This window comes from Chrysochloris asiatica, unplaced genomic scaffold, assembly GCF_000296735.1.
Source record: "Chrysochloris asiatica unplaced genomic scaffold, ChrAsi1.0 scaffold00003, whole genome shotgun sequence".
NCBI classification, from domain to species: Eukaryota; Metazoa; Chordata; class Mammalia; order Afrosoricida; family Chrysochloridae; genus Chrysochloris; species Chrysochloris asiatica.
Window position 1 is genome coordinate 36,280,189 of NW_006408521.1, and position 19,174 is coordinate 36,299,362.

The 19,174-nt window shown below is 40.2% G+C and overlaps 1 pseudogene; it reads right to left on the reverse strand.

Annotated features, from left to right (window-relative positions):
* Positions 1-15,152: 15,152 nt before the first annotated feature.
* On the reverse strand, positions 15,153-16,053 carry LOC102837872 (annotated as a pseudogene).
* Positions 16,054-19,174: the final 3,121 nt, after the last annotated feature.

A 19,174-nucleotide genomic window follows, 5' to 3' on the forward strand; every position in this document is an offset into this window, starting at 1 on the left:
AAGAATAGAAGATACTTCTTGAAAGAAAGACCGACAGGAAAAATACAAAACAATAACTGTAGTCCAACTGATTACTACAAGAACAAGTAAGTTGTTCACCCAGGAAACATCAAGGCAAGTGATCGGGTCCCCTCAGGGCAAACCCCCTTCCAAGACTAAGACTCAATGGGAATACACAAGCAGACATATGCTCTGCTTGGTGACCATGTTCATCACCGATAAGGGGAAGTGAGGGAAAAACAGCAATGATACTGTGAGCTAAGCCCTACAATATTCAATAGACTCCTGTGAACCCAGGTGAAGACCTGGTTGGTCAGCAGTGTGGCAAGACCTGGGGACTCTTGAGTGTAGAGTTAGTGATGTAGCCACAGAGGACTAGAGTGAAGAGTGAAGCAACCAGCTGATAAGAAGTGAGGGCATATGCACACTTGCAGGTAATATCCACTTGACCTGACTTCAATGACTGGATGATCAGAGCTCAACTAGAATAAGAAAGAAGAGGGAAAAAAAGAGTAATCTGATATAATTTGATGAACTTGACCTACACCTATGGATGCAGTAGCTCAAAAGAGGGAATAAATCTTTACAGCGAGGATCATTCCCACCCCCTCAATACACAGAGTAGGCAGGGATGGGCAACTTGGACACTGGCTACCCAAAATGGGGGAGCTACAAAAGCAAGAAGTGACTGGCTTACAAGCTTTCAAGAGGGCACCTAGATCCAGAGGGCACAGAGGAAGGTAGAATCTTCACTGAGTAGTATCTAATCTGTCTGGACAGGGCTGATGAAAGGAGATATGGATAGGTCTCTTGTGATACAATAGCAAAAAATTGTTATTAGGACTGATTGTGAGGGTTGGAAATATAAAGGTAGACATTTTGTAGCAAGGAGGGGAGTGATTAACTTTGCAGTCTTGGAGCAGAGGTACCTGGGACCATCAAGGGAGAAGAGTGGAGAGTGGGACCCTACCCAGAGAAGCAGTGATGCCAGAGATGGAGGCAGAGATGATGACATGGAGAGATGGAGCGGCTGGGGACTCTAGACCCAGAGAGGGAGAGGGACTGTGTGCTGATGACCAAGGAGCAAGCTTACAGGGTGTACCCTGTGGTTGGTTGATGATGCATAGAGGGGATTGTAACCATGGCAATGAAACAATATACAATAGAATAAATATAAAGCTTATGTTCTCCTATGTAAACTATCACATAATTCACAATAAAGCATTAAAAAAATTCTTAACAAATTAAGCTTAAAAACAACAACAATAAAGGAGTCAATTCTCACCGGATTCCATTGATACATAGAATTCATAAATGCCTATATTTACCTGATGAGTAATACTTGCCCACAAGGTAGTGCTAAAGGAGCTCTGGTATGAGTTATGAGTCAGGCTGCTAACCAAAAGGTCAGCAGTTTGAAACTACCAGCCACTCACTCCACAGGAGAAAGATGAGGCTTTCTGTGCTCATGTCAAGAATTTACAGCATTGGAAACCCTATACAGGGTCACTATGAGTCAGAACGGACTGAGCGGCACATAACCACCCCCACCCGTTACCGCTGGGAACTACCATGTCCTCTGTCTCTGCCACTGCTATAAAGTGATTTAGTGTGCATGTGGTAGGGGAAGAGTTCTTTGTTCCTCTTAAGTTAAGTATAGGAACAGTCAAGAAATGTAGTCTAAACCCCCAAACATTTTAGAGAATCCCATATAATACTTTCTCCTGTTTTGTTGTTGTTGGGAATTTTGTTTTAGTACAAACCTCTGTAGAACACTGTACATGGGTTGGACCAGCAATACAGCCGTCACATGGCAACACTGTGTTGTGTACACAGCCATCCTCGCTTTCCCACAAATCAGGTTTTCTTCTGGGCATCATTGGGAATCTCACGGAATAGTTGTGACATTACTTGCCATCCCATCTAGGAGACATATACCAGAGGACTTGGAGTGAAAAGATACTGGAATATTTCCATGAATTTTTTGAAGCCCCCTAGTATTAAGCTGTCCTTCTCTTTTCCACCTGCTTTTCTTCCCTTCCCATATAGTACACTTTATTCCCTTACTCTCCCCATGTGGCAGCATAGGATAAGCACTGGACTGGTAACCCCAAGATCGGAATTTCAAATCCAACAGCCACTCTCAGAAACCTTATACAGGGTTGCTATGAGTCGGAAACAACTCAACATCACACAACAACAATAACAATCCTATGACTAAAGATAAGTTTTTATAAGTTGTAGAAGTATATCGAAAGGGAACTGCCAGAAATTCAAGCTGGGTTCCAAAGAGTACATGGAACAAGGGATATAATTTTGAATGTCAGATGGATCTTGGTTGACAGCAGAGAATACCAGAAAAAAATGTTTACTGACTATGCAAAGGAATCCAACCGTGTGAATTTTGAAAAACATTGCAAAGAATGGAATTCCGGAATACTTAATTGTACTCATTAGAAATTTGTACATAGACCAAAAGGTAGTTATTTGAACAGAACAAAGGAATACTGCATGGTTTAAAATCAGAAAAGATATGCATCAGGGTTGTACCTTTTCACCATACTTATTCAATTGGTATGCTGAGCAAATCATCAGAGAAGTTGCATTATATGTGAAGAAAACCATAGCGCCAAGATTGGAGGAAGACTCATCAACAATCTTCGATATATAGATGGCACAACCCTTGCTCATGGGAACCAAAGAGGACTTGAAATATTGTCCAATAACAAACAAAGAATACAGCCTTCAGTATACATTGTATACTCAGTGTAAAGACAACAAAACCCCTCACAATTGGACCAATAAATAGCATGATAAGTGAATAAAAGATTAAAGTTGTCAAAGATTTCCTTTTACTTTGAACCACAATGAACACTCATGAAAGCAACAGTCAAGAAATCAAACAACATATTGCATTAAGCAAAACATCTGTAAAAGAAGTTTTTTAAAGTTTTAGAGAGCAAAGATGTCAGTTTGAGGAGTAAGGTGCACCTTACCCAAGCCATGGTATTTACAGTCACCGTATATGCGTGCAAAAGCTGCATAATGAGTAAGGCAGACTGTAGAAGAATCTATGCATTTGAATTTTATTGTTGAAGAATATTGACCGTACCTTGCACTACCAGGATAACAAATGCATCTTGGAAGAAATGCAGCCAGAATGTTACTTAGAAGCTGGCATGGTGAGACTTCGTTGCACACACTTTGGACATGTTATCAGAAGGTACCAGCCTCAGGAGAAGGATCATCATGGTTGGTGAAGTTGAGAGTCAATGAAAGAGAGGAAGACCCCTAGTGAGATGGATTGACACAGTAGTAGCAACAATGACTTCAAATATGACAACAATTGTGAGAATGACACAGGACTGGGCAGTGCTTCGTTTTGCTGTGTATAGGGTCAATATGAGCTGGGATGACTCTACATCACATAGCAGCAACAATGACCCTATCAGTGAGCACTGTATCTTCTTTACTGTTGTTTCATCCTATAGACAACATCTTAGCTATTTAAAGCATAAGGATATAGGGTCATTCTGAACTGGAATTGACTCAGTGTCAGTAACTTTGACATACGGAGTAGTTATACTATCCTGTAGGGTTGCTAGGAGTAAGAATTGACTCTACAGCAGTGGATATGTAGGTGTCTCTGTTAATAAGTGTGGCACCAGTAAAGGAAATATCTTGAGTTAAATTGCCAGTTTTTCAACCCTGTTTAGCATGGCCCATAGACCTCTGTCCACTCCTTATTCAGTTGGGATTTTATTTAAAAAAAGTATGTTCTTCAGATAGTTCCAAACTTTCTTGATTTTTAATTGAAGCCAAGTTTTGGCATTGTATGACATCACTGTTTCTGATGTAGAGCGCTTTTCAATTCAGTTCAAAGGATACCCTTTTAATCCATGAGATTGCAAGCAAGCAAAATGACAGTACAGAATCAAATGCTCAACTCGTTAGACTAGAGTTCAGTACTGTGAAAAGTCACAGGAAGTTAGAATATTGCTGTTGCCGTTGTTAAGTGCAGTCGAGTCTGTTCTGACTCCTTGTGACCCATATAGGGTTTTCGAGGAGTGGCTGGTGAGTTTGAACCGCCAGCCTTGTGGTTTAAACCAATCTTGCTGCCCAGAGTTTATCATACAGCACCATACAGAAAAATTCATGGATGGTAAGGAAGATAGTTGAATTTTAAAATATGCATAGAAAGTTGTTAAAGGAGAGGTGAATGGTCATTGCAAGTGAGGAGATGACCAGTTCATATTACAAATCATTGTGTTTCACATTCTACCGGCTGATTCTCATCACCCGTCACGACTTGCATATAACATAAAGAACAACTTAAATGATAACCCAATGAAAGTAAGGAGAGACTGGTTCAACAGGCAAATATACACAATCTACTTTTGTTTTAGAAGCCAGAGATATAAAACCAAAACCCTTCCTATGCCATTTTGGCATCAGATTTCCCCCCACATAGCCACATTCTCAACCCAATTGAAGACAATGAGCCCTTATTGAAATGGAAGCTTTCTATATAAAGCACAGCATTTTGCTAAGATTTCCAAAAGCTAAACTTTGCTATTTAAAAATCAAATTACCTTTGCTTTAATTAGAAACTCAAACTTATACTATTTTAGCTTTTTATAGCTGTAAGTACATTCCTCTAGAACCCTCCCTGATGTTTAAAGAAAACCACAGCTGATTTAATAAATTCCCGATTTAGCATTTCAATAAACTCACTAGTAAGTTGCAAGCATAAGTCATTGTTGGACTGAAACCAATAACCTAATTAGCCCTGGGCACCCTGCAGTCCTTTGTCAAGGAGCAATCTTTCCATAGGTTGTGACAGAATTGAACATTTCAGCCACCAGAAGAGATTTTCTGTTTGGGACTGTTTTCTTATTTTCACTCTCAGAGCATTTTTGTGTGTTATTGTTATGTTGTTGCTGCTAGAGTTGGTACCAAGTCTTAGTGAACTTATGCACAACAGAACGAAACACTGCCCAGTCCTGTGCAACCTCACAATCACTATGCTTGAGCCCATTGCTGCTGTCATTTACCGATCCATCTCCTTTGGTATCTTCCTCTTGTTCACTGACCCCCACTTTACCAGCATGATGTCCTTCCTTCTCCAGGAACTGCTTCCTCCCGATAAAATGTCTGAAGTAGGAGAGATGAAGTCTGGTCATCCAGGCTTCTAAGGAGTGTTCTGGCTACACTTTTTCCAACACAGTTTTGTTTAATCTTTTGGTGGTCCATGGTACTTTTAGTATTTTCCTCCAACATCATAACTGAAATGTATCAATTCTTTCATGATCTTCTTTATTTATTGTCCAACTTTCATATTCATATGAAGTGACTGAAAATATCATGGCTTGGGTCAGGTACACTTTAGTCTTCAAACTGACATCTTTGCTCTTGAATCCTTTAAAGAGGTCTTGTGCAGCAGATTTGCCTAATGCAATGCATCCTTTGATTTCTTGATTGCTGCTCCCGTGAGTGTTGATGGTTGATCTGAGAAAAATGAAGTCTTTGGCAAGTGTGTTGTTAAGTGTTGTTGAGTAGTTTCAGACACTTAGTGACCCTGTATAGGGTTTCCATTGAGTGACTGGTGAGTTTGAACCATCAACCTTGTGGTTCAAACCACCTTGAGGTCCAGTGCATTATCCTACAGTGCCATACAGGACTCCTTTGACAGTATAGACAATAGAAAAAAATGAGTTTGTTTATGAAAAAATACAATATCCTGGACTTTAATGAAAGGAATAACAGAAGAGGAAAACTTATCCCACAATTGTTTAAAGTCCAGGATATTGTATTTTTCCATAAACAAACTCATTTTTAAAGTGTTGAAGAACAAAGATGTCCGTTTGAGGACTAAGGTGCTCCTGACCCAAGCCATGGTATTTTCAATAACCTCTTATGCATGCGAAATCTAGACAGTGAATAAGGAAGACCATAGAAGAATTGATGCTTTTGAGTTAGGGTGTTGGAGGAGAATATTGAAAGTGTCATGGGCTGCCAAAAGAACAAACAAATCTATGTTGGAAGAAGTGCAGCCAGAGTGCTTCTTGGAGGCCAGGATGACCAAACTTTGTCTCTCATACTTGGGACATATTATCAGGAGGGACTCGTTGCTGGAGAAAGATATCATGTTAAGTAAGTTGGAGGGTCAGAGAAAAAGAGGAAAACCTCCAGTGAAATGGATTGGCAAAGTGGTTGCATCACTGGGCTCAAAAGTGGCAACAACTGTGAGGTTGGCCCAGGACCAAGCAGTGTTTTGTTCTGATGTGCATAGAGTCACTATGAGTCAGTACCAACTTGATGGCCCGTAACAACAAACCCTCTTATCCCACCTTTTTTTGGTACCTATTGATAAAGACCAGGAGCCCTGAAGGTGCTTGGGTTAGGTGTTGGGCTGCTAACTGCAAGGTCAGTAGATCAAACGTATCAGCGATTCCATGGAGAAAGACAGAGCTCTCTGCTTTAAGATTTAAAGTCTTGGACACCCTATATAGGGTCACTATGAGTTGGAATCAACTCAGTGGCTACAGGATTATTGATGAAGATTGGAATTCATATGGTGAGGATTGATATATATCAGCAATGTTGTTGTGTAGGATTTCCCTGTATAGGGTTTACGAAGCTATGAATCTTTACAGCAGAAAGCCTCCTCTTTCTCCCACGAAATAACTGGTACTTTCAAACTGCTGACCTTGAGGTTAGCAGCCCGGCTAGTAACTACTATGCTAACAGAACTCCTTGTTTTTGTTATTAAGTGCTGTCAAGTCGGTTCCGACTCATACTGGCCCTGTACCAGCTGATCGTCAGAAACTCTATACAGGATCACTATGAATTGGAACCAATTCAATGGGACTTAACAACAACATAGTCAATAAAGCCCTGTAAACATGTGCTCCATCAAAAGGTAAAAACAATTACAAGTGGTGTCCTGCCTACCCTGTGTGTCCTAGAACTAGGTCTATATACTTTATTAGTAACAATTTCTCTGTGCTAATTGGCTGCCTTGCTATTAACGTAGACAATTAATAAGAACCACAAAGAACTCTCTCCTCTCCTCAGCTTTTGCATCATCAAGGAAATTTAACTCCATAATAGTAAAAGACTTCATATGATACCACTGTCTTTAAGAATCTAAATTTTCATTAGTTTTATTCTTTTTTTTTTTTTTTTCTGACAGACTTGTATTCCTTCTTACCAGTTCCTGGAAATCCAAGAAAAATGCTTAATCCTTGGTGTCAAGAATTCCAAGTGTGTGAAGTAAGAAATAACAAAGAATCAAATCCGTAGAACATTCCTCCATCTATCAAATGCAAAGAGAGCTTGGCTCTAAAAGGATATTGATTTTAATATTATCCTAATAATTACATACAATTCCAGTATGACATATTATCTTCTTGTTTTTCTGTGAAAAGAAGGAAGAAAGGATAAAGGAAGGGAGGGAAGGAAAAGGAGAGAAAAGAAAAGGCGTAGTTAATGGATGCAATGGTGAATTTCTTTTTTTGTGAAATCCAACATGTGACAATGTATCCAGTAAACATCACTTAGTATGCTTACTAGCACCACCATGGACTTTGGTACAGTTGATAAGCAATAAAACTAAGTGAAGCAAAATATACATGAATGCTAAATTTGAAATCTAATATTTACTCAGAGCTATAAAGTCAATGGCGTCCTGGTGTGGTGCTGTGGGTTAATGCACTGGACTGCAAGGTTGGGTTGAACTGCAAGGTCAATTGTTCAAGCTCACCAGCCACTCCTCAGAAATCCTAGACAGGGTCACTATGAGTCGAAACCTACTCAACGGCACTTAACAACATTAACAACATAAAGTCAATAGTAGTATACGCTTAGCCAAACACCCACTATCAGTTGTTTAAGAATGGATGTCCCAATAAGACACCATTTTTAATTCTTGTATAACCGGAACCAACTCAACAGCACTTAGCAACAACAACCCTTTAAACATTCCTGGACACGCTTTTCTCTTGGTACGTCTTTTGTATCTGTTTAACTGTCTTAATCCATCTATCTACCCACTGCTCCAAATGTTCACTTAGGAAGAGGCTGGTTTTGAGTTTATACTAGGTTTTGAACACTCTTGGAGAAGTTGAAGATACTGAGACATCCTAGAAAATGCCTTTGAAACTAGTACTACGTCTTTATAGAACTCGGCACATGAGCATTAAGTAACTAACGAAGCAGTTCATATTCTCTACTATCGCTGTACTGATTGCCTGCCTTACTGTTAACATAGAAAATTAGGAAGAACCACACAGGACAATAATAGAACCACTGCAAAAAATTGCAGAAGAAAAAAATCATGATGCAATTTGTATATATTAGTAGACTGTTCATTACTTCTGTACGTGATATTTGCAACTTTGTTCTACTTCACTGTGGGGTTTACATTAACTTTACCAAGAGCAGTTTAATCTTTGTGCTTGATTGCTGAGCAATAACCCTTACTTAACCTTTGGGATTTCCTGAGTAATTGAGATGGCTTGGTTGTAGGTCTCCAGGCCACACCTGAGAGTTAATGCTAATGAAGTGACTCAGGGTTCAGGAGGCCAGGCCAGAAAGACCACCTAGTAATACCAACTTACACAAGGGGGAGGAGCTGATTCAATGAAGACTCTGGACAGGGAAGGTTCATGAATTTCCTGTTTGGCTATGGACATCAGCTCTCTTGGACACATGGAAGCTCCACATTTGGAATCATTTAAAACCTCATCCTATGTATCTCTTCATGCATTTTTTTGTTTGTTTTTTTAAAATAATATTGTTTTTCTATAATATTGTTAGATTCTGTTGAGTCGGTTCTGACTCATAGATAGTAACCCTATACATGACAAAATGAAATGTTGCACAATTGTGCTGCTGTTTTAGGTGCTGTCTTGTTGTTGTTGTTGTCAGGTACCATCGAGTCGGAACCGACTCATAGCGACCCCATGCACAGCAGAACAAAACAATGCCCGATCCTGGACCTACCTCACTACCGCTGCCACACTTGAGTCCATCAATGATGCCACCTGGCTGATCCATCTCATTGGGGGTCTTCCTCTCTTTCTCTGACCCTCCATCTTACCCAGCATGACATCCTTCTCCAGCGACTGTTCCCTCCTGACAATATGTCCAAAGTATGAAAGACGAAGTTTAGCCATCTTGGCCTCCAAGGAGCACTCTGGCTGCACCTCTTCCAAAACAGATCTATTGGTTCTTTTGGCAGTCCATGGCACTTTTAGTATTCTCCTCCAACACCACAACTCAAAGGCATCAATTCTTCTATGATCTTCCTTATTCACTGTCCAGCTTTCACATCCATATGAGGTTATTAAAAATACCATGGCTTGGGTCAGGTGCACATTAGTCCTCAAGCTGACATCTCTGCTCTTCAACACTTTAAAAAGTCTAGTCAGCTCTAACTCATAGAGACCCCATGCACAACAGAGTAAAACACTGCCCAGCCCTGTACAAGTCTCACAATTGTTAAACTTGAGCCTATTGCTGCTCTCACTGTAACATTCCATCTCTTTGAGGCTCTTCTATTTTTTGCTGACCTTTTGTTTTACCAAGCATGATGTCCTTCTCCAAGGACTGGTCCCTTCTGATGACATGTCCAAAGTATGAGAGACAAAGTCTCACCCTCCTTTCTTCTAAGGAACATTCTGGCTCTTTTTCCAACACAGATTTGTTTGTTCTTCTGGCAGTCTGTGGTACTTTCCAGATTCTTCTTCAACACCATAACTTAAAAGCATTGGTTCATCTACAGTCTTCTCTAGTCATTGCTCACTTTCATATGCATATTAGGAGATTCAACATACCATGGCTTGGGTGAGGAGAATCCTAATCCCCAAACTGATACCTTTGCTCTTGAATGCTTTAAAGAGGTCTTGTGCTACAATAAAACAGAAACAATACGCTTTGTGTAGTCCTGATATGGTGATTTGGATAAACACTGGACTGCTAATCACAAAGTTGGCAGTATAAACCCACTAACTACTTCACAGAACCTTATACTGGGTTGCAATGAATTGGAACATACTCGGTGGTACTTCACAAGGTAAGAATAAAGGAGCTCTGGTGGAGCTATGGGATAAGCATTGGACAACTGACAGCAGTTAGCAAGTCGGCAGTTCAAGTTCACCAGTTGCTCTGTGAGAGAAAGATGAGATTGTCAGCCCCTGTGAAGATTCACCGTCTCAGAAACTCTAGGTAGGGTTGCTATGAGATGGAATTGACTTGGTGGCAGTGGGGTTAGACCACAACAAGAATGTTGTGGAGGCTCATAAACTTGCAGCTGACATCTGAAATTTGAACCAACGTAGCTGTCTAGGATTACGTCCTTGAACTTGTGAGGTTTGAGGTGGCTCTGGGTAGTTAGGGTTAGAAGAAGAAGTGCTACATGTGCAGCTAGGGTCAGAACAGAAGCGATAGAGATGTAAAATGTGGAGATCTTGACTCATGTTGATTATTATGCGACTATGCATACAGTCTCATTCAAAATTTATAAAAATCTTTAAGAAGATTCTTTAAAAATAACTTCTCAAAAACATTTGTGACTTTTATCATGAATGAGGGCTTCATTGCTTATCTTATTTTTATTTGTGCAGCAGGTGATCATTGAAATTAAATCCTTGATAAAATGAAGCTCAAGGTAATTCAGTTTGGGGTGCATCTCACTTCTGAGGAAGTGATTCATGAATAGTTATAGGGCTCCCGTTTGGGGATAAAAAATGTAGTGTTAATGGAAAGATCACAATAATTAAGTGGAAGTCAACCCTTGGGTATCAATAATCATTCTCAAATTCATAGGCAGAGATAATGAAGGACTTGTAACTATCATGAATATTCCATATTAGGCTTTAATTACTGAGGCAGGAACCTGGGTCTTGATGATTTCTTAATGAAAGGTAGGGTGACTTCCTAATTTAGGATTATTCATCTCAAAAGCTCATTAACAGTATTCTACAATGCAACAAGTGTAGCACACACACACACAAATAAGAGTGAAGACATTCAATCTACTTTTCCTGAGTAGATCTTTTCAAGATCTTCTTTCTCTCACACACATACATATATATGTGTAGAGAGGGAGTTCAATGACTCTGTATGATAAATATTAGACTGAGAACCATAAGGCTAGGTTTGAGCCCATCAGCCACTACACAGGAGAAAGATGTGTGCAGCCTCAGAAACCCTATACAGGATTGTTATGAGTTGGAACTGGGTCCACAGCACTTAACAACATGGTAGTGGTGGTGGTGGTTATATGCTGTGGAGTCGGTTGACTCATAAAGACCCTGTATATGGTTTCTGAGGCTGTACATTTTTTACATAAGCAGAAGACCTCATCTTTCTCCCATGAAGTGACTAGTAAATTTGAACTGCTGATGCTATGGTTAGCAGTCCAACTCGTAACCCACCATGCTACCAAGGCTCCTTTAACAACAACACACAAATGTTGTTCTTATATGTGTGTGTGTGTGTGTATAGAAAGATAGATAGATATAGATATAGATGATATAGATATAGATATATAGAGTCCTGGTGTGACGCTGTGGGTTAATGCACCAGACTGCAAAGCTGTATGAACTGCAAGGTCAGCAGTTCAAGCTCATCAGCTGCTCCTCAGGAACCCTATACAGGATCGCTATGTGTCAGGATTGACTCGACGGCACTTAACAACAACAACAACCTATAGATAGATAGATAGATAGATAGATAGATAGATAGATAGATAGATAGATAGATAAAGTGAGCGAGCTCAGGACTACAAAGTCACTTTGAACCTAAAGGTTGGTGGTTCAAGCTCACCAGTTGCTCCTAAGAAATCCTATACAGGGTTGCTATGAGTCAGAACTGACTTGTAGGCACTTAACAACAACTATATATATACACATTGTTATATTGTTGTTGTGTGTCATCAAGTTGGTCACAACTCATAACCACCCTGTATATGGTTTCTGAGACTTTAAATCTTCATGGAAGATTTAAATGAAGGACCTTGTGATATATATATGTGTGTGTGTGTTGTTGTTGTTGTTGTTAAGTGCCCTTGAGATGGTTCTGACTCACAGCGACCTTGTATAGTGTTTCTGAGGAGTGGCTGCTGAATTTGAACTGTCACCCTTGCAATTCAAACCAACCTTGCATTAACCCATAGCACCACACTAATGGAGTTCTGCTGTAGCACTGTAGGATAAGCACTGGACTACTAGTTGCCAGGTCTGCACCCACCAGCCACTCCTTGGAAACCCCATACAGGATTGCTATGAGTCAAAACCCAACTCTATCATGGCACTTAACAACAACAGACTATGTTCTAGTGAAAAAAGAAATCAAGTTGGCCTATTTGCTTGGGAACCTTAGAAAATCCTTTACTTAGTCTAATACATCTATTAGCTACTGGGTTTTGAAATGGTGCCTCAAGTGCCTGTCTAAAAAATGTGGTCCCCAAACCAGTAAGTGGTCTCAGCTGGTGATAAGAGAAGCATAAGCAAACAACAAAACTCGTACAGGCTTTAGAATAATCATTTATGTTGAATTCAGCAGAGAAGGAGAAGCATGGTTTACCTCCAAGAGAAGAAAACCTTTAACAAGGTCTGAGGACACAGTCAGTGTTTTCAGGAAAGCGCTGTCCAGGGTCTCTGCCTCACAATCCCTGCTCTGGTCTAGCCTGCCTCTGAAATTGACAGGCAGCATTGGATTTTTAAATTGCATTAGCGTGGACTTTCATTCTTCATGTGAATACATTCAAGGTAGCTGCAATTAAAGATTCTTTTCATGTATATTGAAAATGAAATGAATTGCCTCCCATATGAAAGCTGTTTGAATGTTCTCTAAGCATATGATTTGCACATTTGATTGTAAGCCATCAATGAGTGATTTTTGGACTAATTTATTTTTCAACGTGAATATAAGAGATAGGGGTGTATTTTTAATTATTGAAACATACACCCTCCATATTAAACACTAAAGATAAGCATAATTTCATGATTTCATGTGATTAGGGGAAATATGAGAGTAAACTGATCTTTTCTTATTAATAATTGCTATTTCTTTAAGGAAGATAGATGAAGAGTCTTATCTAGAGGTTGTACTTTAAATAGTCAGATTTAAAGCAGTTATAAAATGGCTTTTGAAATCTTGATGCAATTGGAGTTCATTTGCAGTCCATTTCCATCATAATTGGATCTTAAAGTGATTGCAGGAGGAAGAAGACCAAGTCTGCCCTTGACACAATATAGAATTGTTCTCTTCAGGAAGATCTGTAGGTTTTGTCCAGACTGGTAGACACACTGATCTCATGGCCTCATTATTTTTAACTTGAAAGACTGTTTCCTCATAGCAGTAATGATTATTCTGCCAAATCCTTTCTGTCCTATTAAAAACTGATAAAAACACAGTACTTTAAGAAACTAAGCATCAAAGAAAATTGGAACATAGGTCCTAGCTATAGCAAGACAGTATCACAGTTTACATAATGTTGTCATTACCCCTACTCAGTGCTGTCTGTGGCAATCAGCGCATTTAACATGGAAGTCAAGACAATAAGGCTGGGTAGACCTGAAGAATCTGGAGAGACATGAGCACATATTAGAATTGCAAGGATATGTACTTGTTGTCCATGAGACTCACCTGTGGAAAAGACCATATCTCTTTGAGGAGGAAGTGGGGTGGTATGTGTCTAGGTCTCCCTGGGTCACACAATGGTTAAGCGCTTGACTACTAACCAAAAGATTAGTGGATTCAACTCACCCAGAGGTGCCTAGAAAGTAAGATCTGTTGATCTGCCTCCAAGAGGTCAAAACTTGTAAACCCTATAAAGCTGTTCTACTCTATATTCATGAGGTTGCCTTGAGTTGAAATCTACTTGACAGTAAATAACAACAACAAACACAATTCTCCATCATGGTTTTTCCATTTCATGACAGTCAGTATTTAGATTCCCTGCCATAAATTATATCAAAATTACCCTGCCTTGATAATTAAACCTTCTTGGAGAATAACAACCCCAAAACACTATAGAAAAACATCAAAGCTTAATATAAGGTGCTCTAACAAGACTTTTTTAATGCCCACCACGGCCAAAGAAATCTCTGTAAATACTGTCTTTTCTGATTTCGTAGGTATTGGTGCTGCCGCCTCCAGGTAAGAATTAGTTCAATTGCTTCAGTGGACTTCAGCAGATTGCTGACTCCACTTTGTCACAACTACAGTGAACACAACAATTTGTGAGGCGAGTCCCCGACCTCCACACTGGACACAGGAGCAAGGGGAGAACAATGGAAAATGAGAGACGTCTGGGCAGAAGTGACTGTAATCACTGAATTCTCTCTCAGAAGTATTTAGAAGACACCCATTGTCAGTATGCACTGCCATTTGTAAGAGTTGCATTTTAAATTCTGAGTTTAAAATCCCTTCAATACATTTTAACAGTGAATTGTGCTATACTTGAGTAGAGAGTGTATGTAGAAATACAGACATATTTGGATAATACATGTGCTTGATCTTTATGTTGTTGCTGCATACCGTCCGGTTGGTTCCAACTCATACTGACCCTCTATAGGGTTTTGGAGGCTAGACATCTTTGCAGGAGCAAAAAGCCTCCACTTTCTCCCGTAGAGTACATGGTGGGTGGGTTTAGTTGTGATGATGACTTCTGAAATTAACTAAGGAGTTTTTCGTTTTGTTTTGTTTTTATTTTTAGATAAGGGAAGAAGGGCTAAGATATGACTTTTTTTTTTTTTTTAATAGAAAGATTTTCTTTATTGATCCCAACTGTATTTCTTTAGATACAGGAGGTTTGAACTCAAATTCTTAGAAAAAAACAAGTTAAGATTGCATTATCCTGCAACTCATTACCAGTAACATATTGCATGGAGAAAGAAACAGCTTGGTAAAGAGGAAAGGAGAGTAAAGGGGGGTGGGGAAAAGATAAAGAAAAAGATTAAGTTGATCAAGTGGAATTAATGGTTTTTTTTTTTTTTTGGCTTTTTAAAAAATTATTGGGAAATATGAAGTCCTTGCAAGCACAGCTCGATTCTGTGGAATATTTTCCAACCTGAAGATGTGCAACATTAAAAGCTACGATTATCCAGCAGCAAGGGTTTCAGCCAGTCTGTGCCCCAGGGTTAGCGGGATGAAAACAACTTCCTGTAATTGCTTTCATTTCTTTTTGTCTCGGCATCTGGATGCTCATCGTCCAGCAGTTTGAGGAAGTCAGAGGTGTTTGCCCACACCCATGTGTGACCATATGCCTTCGAGCACTTGATGCGGTACTGTAGGTACTCCCGAAACGTTTGGATCATGTTGATGGTGTTGTTTCGGGCACTGTTGTTGGTGTGACGAGGGAACAGCATGAAGGTGATAGAGCCAATGTTGTCGCCCACAGCAGCATCCGTGTCTTTCAGCTCCAGAGGGGGCGCCCTCTGGCTAAAGAGGACTTGTGGGCTGTGGGGCTGGCTCTATGTACTTCTTTGAATTCCTGCATAAACACCTTTCCAAGGACCGCCTCATCGTCATCTTTAAACACTGTGCTGAAAACTACAGTAACTCTGTCCTTTTTAGAATCAACATCTATGGTCTCATCATCCCTATAAGGGTAATTTCCCTATTCTCTCCTTCCTTGCCTTCTTCTTGGAATTGGAAGCATTTGTCAAAGACAGAAGCAAAACAATTTCATTTCAACGTGCCGGCCTGATGGACGAGGGACTCTTTAAAGGCAGGCAGATTTTCCAGGTCATATAGCAAAGAGGCATTGTATCCTGATTCTGGACTTAACAAGAAACTTTCGTATACCCTCTTTAATAACTCATCAGCACCATGTGCCCGGAGTTCCTTGTAGAATTTCAAAGAAATACTGACCCTCACTTTTGTTTCGTTTCCATTAGGATTTTAAATATGATAAAGGACTCCATCAACATCTTCAAATGTTATATCTACTGCTTCCGGTTTGTTTCCGGCAGCCGCTTTCTCGAACTTGAGCACAAGCTTCCCCTAGATGATGCGGTTGTTCACCTCCAGTAGGATCATGGCAGCTGTTGGCCCGGGAAGCCTGAACCTCCCTGTAGAGCCTCCGCTGCTGCCGCTGCCGCTGTCTCACGGACATGCCCAGTCCCCGCCCAGCCCTACTCTAGCTGGCCACTAAGATACTGCTTTTTCATGTTGCCGGAAGCTGACTACCACTGTAATTTCAAGATTCAGCATTAATCTGAAAATACTTGTCTTCAAAGTCTGCTTTCCTGGTAACATGCCAGTTACACATCTACAAGTAGATAACATGGTTTCAGAGCACTTGCCTTACTAACCCTAAACCAAGCAAAGCAATTATTGTAAAGTCAGAAGTCAAAGTAAGGTAAATTAGTGAATTAGTAAAGGACTAACTAGCAAGTGTACCAGGGACTCTGGTAGCATAGTGGCTAAAAGTCGGGCTGCTAACCTCAAGGTCAGCAGTTTGAAACGACCACCTGTTCCAAGGGGAAAAGATGAGGCTTTCTGCTTCTGTAAAGATTTACAGCCTCAGAAACCCTATCAAGGGTTGCTATGAATTGGAACCGACCCCACAACATGCCAACACCACGACAAACCACAGCAACTGTATATCACATGGGTACCCTGTCCCACAATGAGGCTTAAACACAGAATCTAAATACAGTATTTCTCTCCATTTGTAGCTGTGTATACCTTCCTTCCATCACTTGTCTGTCAGTTTGTCGTACCGTGGTGGCGTGTGAGTTGCTGTGATTCTGAAAGCTATGCCACAGGTATTTTAAATACCAGCAGGGTCACCCATGGTGGACAGGTTTCACATGAGCTTCCAGACAAAGGCAGACTAGGAAGAAGGAGTGACGAACTACTTCTGAATATTTAGTCACTGAAAACCTTATGAATAGCAGAGAAACACTGTCAGATATAGTGCCAAAAAATGAGCCCCTCTGGTGGGAAGGCACTCAAAATGCTACTGGGGAGAGCTGCCTCCTCAAAGTAGAGTTGACCGTGATGACGCAAATGGAGTAAAGCTTGTGAGAGAAAAACCTGCGGGACCTTCATTTGTTGATGGGGCACAACTCAAAATGAAGAGAAACAGCTGTAAACATCCATTGAAAATCGCAACATGGAATGTACAAAGTATGAATCTGGGAAAATTGTAAGTTTTCAAAAATAAAATGGAATGCATAAACATAGATCTCTTCGGCATTAGTGAGCTGAAATGAACTGGTATTGGCCATTTTTAATGTAATGACAACATAGTTTATTATGCCAGAAATGACAAATTGAAGAGGAATGGTGTTGCATTCATTGTCAAAAAGAACATATCCAGATCAGTTATGAGGTACAATGCTGTCTGTGATAGGATAATATCCACGCGCCTACATGGAAGCCCAGTTAATGCCACTATTATTCAAACTTACGCACCAACCACTAAAGCCAGTGAGGATGAAATAGAAGAATTCTACCAATTTCTTCAATCTGAAATCCATCACACATGTAATCAAGATGTATTGATCATTACTGGTGATTGGAATGCAAAGAAAGGTTGGGAACAAAGAGAAAAATCAGTAGTTGGAAAATATGGCCTTGGTGATAGAAGTGATGCTGGAGAACGCATGATAGAATTCTGCAAAACCAATGATTTGTTCATTTCAAATACCTTCTTTAGACAGCATAAGAGAAGACTATGCACATGGACCTTTCCAGATGGAATACATAGAAATCAAATTGACTACATCTGCAGAAAGAGATGATGGAAAAGCTCCATATCATCAGTCAAAACAAGGCCAGGGGCAGACTATGGAACAGACCATCAATTGTTGTTGTTGCTAACTGCCGACGAGTCAATTCCGACCCATAGTGACCCTGTATAGGGTTTCTGAGGAGCATCTGGGGAGCTTGAACCACCTACCTTGAAGTCCAAATGGCTTTGCAGTCTGACACATTAAGCCACAGCACCACACCAGGACTCCTGGTCTGCGGAAAGAGACGATGGAAAAGCTCCATATCATCAGTCAAAACAAGGCCAGGAGCAGACTGTGGAATAGACCATCAATTACTCATATGGAAATTCAAACTGAAGCTGAAGAAAATGAAAACAAGTCCACGAGAGCCAAAATATGACCTTGAATATATCCCACCTGAATTTAGAGATCATCTGAAGAACAGATTTGATACATTAAACACTAAAGACCGAAGACCAGAAGAGTTGTGGGATGACATTAAGAACATCATACATGAAGAAAGCAAAAAGTCATTAAGAAGACAAGAAAGAAGGAAAAGGTCAAAATGGATGTCAGAAGAGACACTGAAACTTGCTCTCCAGCCTATGCTTAACAACCTGCGATATGCAGATGATACAACCTTGCTTGCTGAAAGTGAAGAGGATTTAAAACATTTACTGATGTAAATCAAAGACCACATCCTTCGGTATGGATTACATCTTCATGTAAAGAAAACAAAAATGCTCACCACTGGACTAATAAACAATATTCTTATCAAAGGAGAAAAGATTGAAGTTGTCAAGGGCTTCCTTCTTCTTGGATCAACTATCAACACTCATGGAAGCAGCAGTCAAGAAATCAAACGACATATTGCATTAGGCAAATCTGCTGCACATGACTTTGATAGAGTGTTAAAGAGTGAAGATGTCAGCTTGAGGACTAAGGTGCACCGGACCCAAGCCATGGTATTTTCAATAACCTCATGTGCATGTGAAAGCTGGACAGTGAATTAGGAAAACTGTAGAAGAATTGATGCTTTTGAGTTATGGTGTTGGAGGAGAATATTGAAAGTGCCATGGGCTGCCAAAAGAACCAATAGATCCGTTTTGGAAGAAGTGTAGCCAGAGTGCTCCTTGGAGGCTAAGATGGCCAAACTTTGTCTCTCGTATTGCGGACATGTTATCAGGAGGGACCAGTCGCTGCAGAAGGATATCATGTTTGGTAAAGTGCAGGGTCAGAGATAAAGAGGAAGACCCGCAAAGAGATGGATTGGCCAAGTGGCAGCATTGATGGACTCAAGCATGGCAACAGTAGTGAGGTTGGCCCAGGATCGGGCAGAGTTTTGTTCTGCTGTGCATAAGGTCACTATGAGTTAGTACTGACTCGATGGCACCTAACAACAACAACAACATGCCTTCCTTATATTAGCAGATATTTTG